This window comes from Phaseolus vulgaris, chromosome 7 (genome assembly GCF_051622355.1).
Source record: "Phaseolus vulgaris cultivar YP4 chromosome 7, ASM5162235v1, whole genome shotgun sequence".
NCBI lineage: Eukaryota > Viridiplantae > Streptophyta > Magnoliopsida > Fabales > Fabaceae > Phaseolus > Phaseolus vulgaris.
The window spans coordinates 27,685,520-27,693,387 of record NC_143504.1 but is presented as its reverse complement, the minus strand read 5'-3'; the positions used below and the strand labels follow the sequence as shown (position 1 = coordinate 27,693,387).

Here is a 7,868-nt window from a genome sequence, read left to right as displayed (position 1 = left end):
TTCAGGCAGCCATGAATTGATGGAAAATGTGCCTTCATGACTGAATTCTTTTCTTGGATTTTGGAAAGGATTGGCGAAAGCTTCAATGGAAGAGATGAACAAGGATGGCTCATATAGATCTATGGTTTCCTTGAAGGTGCATGATAGGGACAACGATTGGTTGGGCCATATCACTTGAGCTAGGTGAAGAAGAAGATTAAGCTGTTTATCCTAAAGAGGTAAAATAAGGGAGTGAGAAAGGCTAGTAACTTTGGCAGCAATTTCACTCATTCATTAATCTTCGAAAATGAGAGCCAAGCACCTCAATTTATAGGAGAGAGGGTTGAAAATTTTGGAGCAAAAATTTGAAAATTCAAAATAAAACTCTTCAATGAGAAGGTGCCATGTGGAGTCATGCTTTCCATGTTGAGCTCACACCTTCCATGCTAAATCCTCTCCAGTCCTAGGCTTCCATCTGGACATCCATGTGCTCCATGCCAATGTAATTTTTATCCTCCAATATACCCTAGATGTTTTAGGGTTACATTGGGCTCAAAGAAGCCCAATTGTTACCCTAACTAGTCACTTTTAACCCTAACTATACCTATTTTACTATTGGTCCAAATACAAGCCCAAAAACCTATGCTACTTGGCCCAAATATTTGGTCCAATTATTTTATGCTACTAGGCCCAATACATGGCGCATGAAATCCTAAACAACTTTATAAAATTTATTTAAGTTAAAGTTTGACCCAAAAATAATGTTGTCTAGTCAGCAGAAACTCAGTCTTCTTATGTTCTTCTGACCAAAGCTCTAGTTTATGTTTTCATGAGTTGGAGGTCTTCTTGGATATGTTTCTACATTCCTTCACCCTAGAGTTGTCCTCTTGATTGGGCCTACAAAAATAAACAAAAGCCCAATTAGACCCATATTTGCAATTAAATCAATAAACAATTACTAGGTATCCTTATTATGTGGTTATGTGTGGCTGGGGGCTATGCCATCATGAAAGACCTTCTTAGACCCTATTTACGACGATTTTTCCTAGTTTTTTTTTTATATTTTGATTTATAGTCCCAGTTTGAAGGATCATATTGTGCACTTACAGATTATCTTAAAAGTTTTACACACTAAGAATTTTTTTGCTGTTATCTAAGTACAATTTTGCCACTTCTCAAGTAAGTTATTTGGGTCATATCATTTCGGCTAAAGGAGTAACCCCTGATCCAAAAAAATTTACTGCCATACACAATTGGCAATAGCCATGTCACTCATGAAATTGCGTGGTTTCCTTGGTCTCACATGATTTTATAGAAAGTTTGTCTATCACTATGTCACTCTCGCTGCTCCTCTCTCCGACTTATTACATAACCAAAAATTTACTTGGAATGTCTCGGCTTAGGAGGCCTATACAAAATTAAAATTACAAATATCTAAAGTTCTTACACTACACCTACCATACTTCACCCTGCCATTTTTTGTGGAGACAAACGTGTCTGCAGTAGCCGTGGGGGTCGTGCTCAGCCAAAAGGGGCACCCGTTATCCTTCTTCAGCAAGAAGATGTGTCCAAGGCTCCAAGCATCATCAGTGTATGTCCAAGAGATGTATGCAATCACAGAAGCAATTAAGAAATGGCGTCAGTGCTTGTTAGGCTAACACTTCAAAATAATCACAGACCAAAAAAGTTTAAATACACTTCAGTCTCAAACAATCCAAACTCCAAAACAACAAAAATGGACATCAAAGTTACAAGGATATGATTTCCAAATACTATACCAACTATTAAACAAAATGTGGTTGTAGATGCTCTCTCACACCAAGACACAGGTACACCTTCAATATTGTTTGCATTATCATAGTCAATTCCATTGTTGTTTGAAGAGTTACACAAATTTTATTCCACCATAAAAGGCACAAATTACTCGACGCTTGCACTAAAGAACAACAAAAACCCAGTGTCTTCTCGATCTGTCATAGTCTACTTTTCTTTTGTCAGCAAGTGTTTCTTCCCGCCACCAAGAATTTCAAAAACCGCATCCTCTAAGAATTGCATGAATATCCCACAGCTGGTCATTTCAGCATTAAACCCACTCTTGATCGCATTGCCGTTGCATTCTACTGGCCAGAGTGGACTAGAGATGTCAAGAACTACGTTCAACAATGTCCCACGTGTCAACGTAATGAGTATCTGCCAACAAAACCCCAAGGATTACTGATGGAGATCAAAATGTCAAAGAATCATCTATATCTTGCTATTGGAATCATATCAATTACTCCAACCATTCACATTACCATATCAAGTGTGGGAAGATTTATTAATGGATTTTAGAACGCACTTACCAACCTCAGCAGGTCACTCTGTCATATGGGTTATCTATGACTGCCTCACGAAGTATGCTCACTTTGTGGCCCTACCCACACAGTTCAATACCCAACAAGTTGCCTAGCAATTCTCAGTAGAGATTTGTCGTCTTCATGGGCTTCCAAAAACCATTGTCTTAGATCGAGATCCCTTATTTTGTCTGCACATTCTAGAAACACCTATTCAAAGCACAAGGCACAACATTAAAATTTATTTCCTCTTACCATCCGCAAACAGAAGTCCTTAATTAGAGTTTGGAAGCCTACCTGCGATGCTTTGCTGGAGATCACCCTCACACTTGGTTCTAATATCTCCATCTAGCGGAGCTTTGGCACAGTACGACACATCATTCCACCATTGGCACCTCACCGTTCCATGCTTTATACGGAAGACAACCTCCCACCACCTTAGATTTGTTACACATTCCACGCTCAGGAACCACCATTGCAGAATTGTTGCACCAACACCCGCTGGTTCTCCACACCTTCAAACAAACCCTTCGCTGAACACGTCAACGAATGTGCGACCAGGCTAACTGCCACTGATTCGAACGTTCTTTTAACCTAGATGATTGGGTATAGGTACGTCTTCAACCTTACCGCCATCAGTCGGTGGAGTGCCGTCCATGTTCAAAACTCGACCCTTGATACTCGAGTCCTTATCAAGTGCTTCGCCGGATCGGTGTTGTTGCCTACAAGCTTCATTTGCCAGCCACCTCATGAGTACACCCAGTCTTCCATGTCTCCCTCATCCATGCTTTCAAAGGACCACATGTGGCCACTGAACTTAACTCACCCTCTCACGTGGATTCTAAGTCTCAAAAACTTTCGAATCCGCAATTAATTCACTCACCTAACTCTCAAAGATTTTCAAATGCCCAACCAATTCACGCACCTAATTCTAAAGAACTTTCAAAACCACTCACCTAACTCTATAGAACTTTCAAACCCACAATTAATTCACTCACCTAACTCTCTGTGCCCACCACCCATCCCAACCACTCATCAGTTCCCACACAACTCCTATACTAAGGAATCCCAAACCCAAGACCTCGAATATAATACTTCTCCAATGTTCCAAAATACCTTACAAACAAGTCAGTCCAAATTCCCCCCAATACACCCTCAGTCCCAGCCCAGTAACTCCCTATCGGCCCAAAACAATCCAACCACTCACTTTGAGGACAAAGTTTTTGAACCAGCATATGGTGTTGTTTAAACTTGGCCCAACAACAATAGTCCTAAATGTTAGATTATTAAACTCAAATGGATGGCGGATTACATCGTGTAATAAACAAAGTGTTATTAAAAATATTTTGAAACAATGTAAGACCCACTTGGCCCATACAACTCCTATTTAGGATTGAATTTAACAATAATGAAGAGGAGAGAATTTTGACATTATCCTAATGTTAATTAATCTCAGCTAATGTTAATTAATCTCAGCATAACTCTTGTGAGAGTCTAGAAGCTACCCTATTAGTTGTATCATGCAACTTAGTGGACAATTTCTGTAAGAAGTAGATGATGTTAAATGAGTTTAAATATTTGAACCTGTATATCATATCTCCATAGTTTTCGGTATTACATACATATTCTTTATTTCTTTACCTTTTTCAACTGCTGCAAATTATAGCTTCAAACAAAATTAGGACCTGGGTATAAAGAGAACAAAGAAAGTGACATCAATCGCCTTAATGTTTGTTGACTTGTAACAGTAAACTGTAGCCGTTAAATTATTTTCAATGCATGACTGATAACATTAATGTTTGATCATGTAATTTCTTATTCAATTATCCTAATTTTTTGAATTTCAAATCATTATTTCTTCTCATTTTAAGATTTATTGTTGCAATTTAGACAAATGATGTAACAAGGAAATTAGGTGGTATGACAGTTTCATTTGTCACGTTTGTAACACGACATCATTACAAGAATGGAAGATTTAAAAATATTTTATCTTATAATAGCATGTAAAAAAGTTAATATCTTAATATTTACATTTTGTAAAGCAAGAAGACTAAACAACATAATGGTTTTACTATGACATTTTCAATATTGTTTGAAAGTACCAAAAGAAATAAGAGCAAAACGACTTTTTATAGCAAAGTCTTATCTTAGCATTTTCATGATGAAAAATGGTAAAAGCTTGAAAAAAAAAGTTGTCCGTGCAAAAAATACTTACTTAATTATTTTAAAAAATTAATAAAACAAATACTCATATTTAAACATAAGAAAAACACAGGTTAAAGATGACATTAACATTGTTTTTCTGGTTAAAAGTACCAGACAAAGAATTGACTATAATTTTTGAGTGTAAGGCAAATTAATATAAACATTTAACAATTTTTTTTTGTCTTTCTAACATTTGATTATGGTTGTGAAAGTGAGTCAATCTCACTCCCACAAATTGGTATTCAATTTGTTTAACTTTTCTTTTTTACTACGCCATTTTTTTACTTTAGACAACACCTAAAAAGTATTGTCTAAAGTAGGAAAAAAAGTTGTCTTAACTTTACACAATGTTTTGGCAACGCTTTTTTAAGCGTGGAATATGCAACCGTAGACTTAGGTTTTGACAACATTTTTTTTGCAGTCGTTACCTTATATTAGTAGAATAGACAAGGTTTTTCGGAACAACTTTTAGACAACATTTTCAGTGTTTTCTATTGTTTAGGGAATGTTTTGTAAAATGTTGTCATTCGTAAAGACAACACTTATTTACATATACTATGTCTTTTTAGGACAACTTTTAGACAATATTTTTTTTCATAATATTTAGGCAACACTTTTCTAAATGTTCCAATTTCGTATAGACAACATTTAGTTGAATGTGACAATTGCATTTAGATAATTATAGTAAATTCATTTTGATGGAAAAAAACGAACGTAGAAGCAATACACATAATCACGAATTAACTGCAGAAAATAAACAATACAGGATTTAACGTGGTTTGGTCGCCATTATGTTTTCATTATGTCATGTTGCACCCCAACTACAAGTACAATGATCTCTTTAAATAGAAATTATAAAGGAGACACAATGATTAATCTCACTCACTAAACATGGTGTCTAGTCAGCCCAACCCAATTGGTCCTGACTTCATACCCAACAATAAACATGGTGTCTAGTCAGTCAAACTCAATTGGTCATGACTTCATACCCAACACATTTATACTATATTTATAATATTTCTAAATAAACTGTGAATGCATTAAGTCACTAATGTATTTATTTAATTTTTATAAAATTTATTTATTTATTTATTGAAGACAATTAAATTATTACTAACCAACATAATGTATATTTGAAAACATAAATAAATAGATGAAAACATTCAAAAATATGATTTAACGTCGTCTAGTACACTTTCAAAATTAAAAGAAATTACAACTTATATCAAACAATAGTGTTTAATTATTTTTACATTTTGTGAATTGTATTCACCATATGATCTTGGACTTCATACTGAAAATAAAACAACAAAAACTATCAAGACAAAAAACCAAGCAATATCTACATTAAACTACTGACCAAAGGGCATTTTTCTAAAATATCCCTAAGAAATTACAAGAAACAGTTGCTTCAAATTAGAAATAATTCAGTGATCAAAGGAAGTGAAACAATGAAGAAGGGAATAAAAAAATGTAAAACGAAAAATAGTACAAGTATAAATCCACTATTGAATTGGTGTGACTACCGCTTCTGCTCCATCTTTTCTTTAATTAAGAAAAAAAAATCATCATAAATCTCCAATCTACACAATCATACTAATTTTATTGTCCATCAGGAAGCACAACAGAAACCAACTCAGAAGTTGCCATTTGAAAATAAGTACACTAAATAAAAGAAACTAATGTTAATTGAAAAGGTAATAATTTATTGCTCCAACTTACATATCCATTTTCAAGTGCTATGTAATCAAGATCTTCGTCTACTTCTTCCTGTTCATTGTCAGAAAACTGAAGATACAAGAAGTATAGCTAAGTTCTCTTCTATAAACAATTCAAAATATTTAATTGGAATATATATAAACAAATGCAAGGGAAATTAGAAACCCAAATCATGTCACCAAAGTGCAGGGGTGTCTAAGAAATATGTAATGGATTAACCCGTGATTAAAATAAACGTATTAAGTTTATTCCGGACTACCGAGGCATGATATAGTAAGTACAGAACACCTACTGCTGCAGAAGCATCTCGACCAAGACCAAGACCACCTTGATTGGCCATGAAATGACTGGGTGGATAGGAGCTTTTGGAAACCGCTAGCCAGTTCAGAGTGGATCTCCACATACTTGAACACACATAAGATATTGTTCATAGAACTAGTGGTAAAAGACACATTCTTTTGCATATCAACATCTAGTATGGGACCTAAACAACATATCAATCCCAAATTAAAAAAATTATTCATAAATATGGTAGAGAAAACTCTCACTAAGAGCTCTTTCTATAGAATTTTCCATTCATTTCACATTTGCACCTAAAATTCAAATTGTGGTTTCCATTCCTCTGCCTTCACATCCCAGACAATTGTAGTTTGATGGCAACTTCTAGTGAGAAGATAATCGCCTTTCTGATTCCACTTTAGGAAGAATATATATTGATACTTGTGTTTGCTTAATGTACTCTTCAATTCACCTAGTCATAGAAAGAACAAGAGTCAAAATACCTAAAGCATCAGAGTCATCATTTTGTCAAACTTTCTCTGTTCAACGGATATGAGTTTCGAAACATAAAGGAAAAATTAAATTATTTTTCTTTTTCTATTTAAAGTGTACCGACCGGGTCATCGGGTGTAATGACGTGTCTAGCACGTGACTATGTGGGGCGTGCTCAACAGAGCACGTGGACAAGAGAAAGGTGAATGGTTCAAGAGCGAGCATAGTCGGTTGTCACCGGGTTTTGGTGTGTCATCGACGTATTAGATAATGGAAGATCGGGTGGTCTGACATCGCCAAAATGAGCACATCGCCGAATCTCCCAATAAACTTTGTTAAAGCTGCTGGGGGCCCAGGAGAGTAAGTTCAAGCGTATAAGCTCGTTAAGATGATTGTTGCGCCAGCATGGGGCGTGAAGGTCGAGTGGGTTGAAGGGAACAACTTGCTCATCAGCGACAGGATTCCCAGAGTGGACATTCGTTGGTGGCAAGGTTTCCCCAGCTAGAACATGCATGGCGTAGCGATGAGGAAGGTGGCATTTGCGACAAGCGATATCACAGAGATGGTGCGCTTTGTTGCATCCGATACTCACCTTGTCAGGTGGTGTTCCAGAGCGTATACGTGCTAGGTTGCTCCTTGAATAGGAGACTTAGCCGCGCGACTAGTTACTACACAGAAAGGACGCTCAAGTTACCCCAACCCAGATGACAAAACGTGTAGGGTTGGATGCTACCTATGGCTCCAGCCCAGATGACGACACGCGTAGGGTTGGATGCCACACAGAAGTGACGCTCGAGTTATCCCCGCCCAGATGATGACACGTGTAGGGCTGGGGTGCTACCTGCTACCCCAGCCCAGATG

General features: G+C 36.5%; 1 long non-coding RNA gene across 1 annotated transcript; it reads right to left on the bottom strand.

Annotated features, from left to right (window-relative positions):
* Positions 1-244: 244 nt before the first annotated feature.
* On the bottom strand, positions 245-3,238 carry LOC137816895 (uncharacterized). The gene is made up of 4 exons (XR_011081899.2): positions 2,610-3,238; positions 2,322-2,522; positions 1,438-2,169; positions 245-876 (listed from the first exon to the last, which is right to left on the bottom strand). It is a non-coding gene; the product is annotated as an uncharacterized LOC137816895 (long non-coding RNA).
* Positions 3,239-7,868: the final 4,630 nt, after the last annotated feature.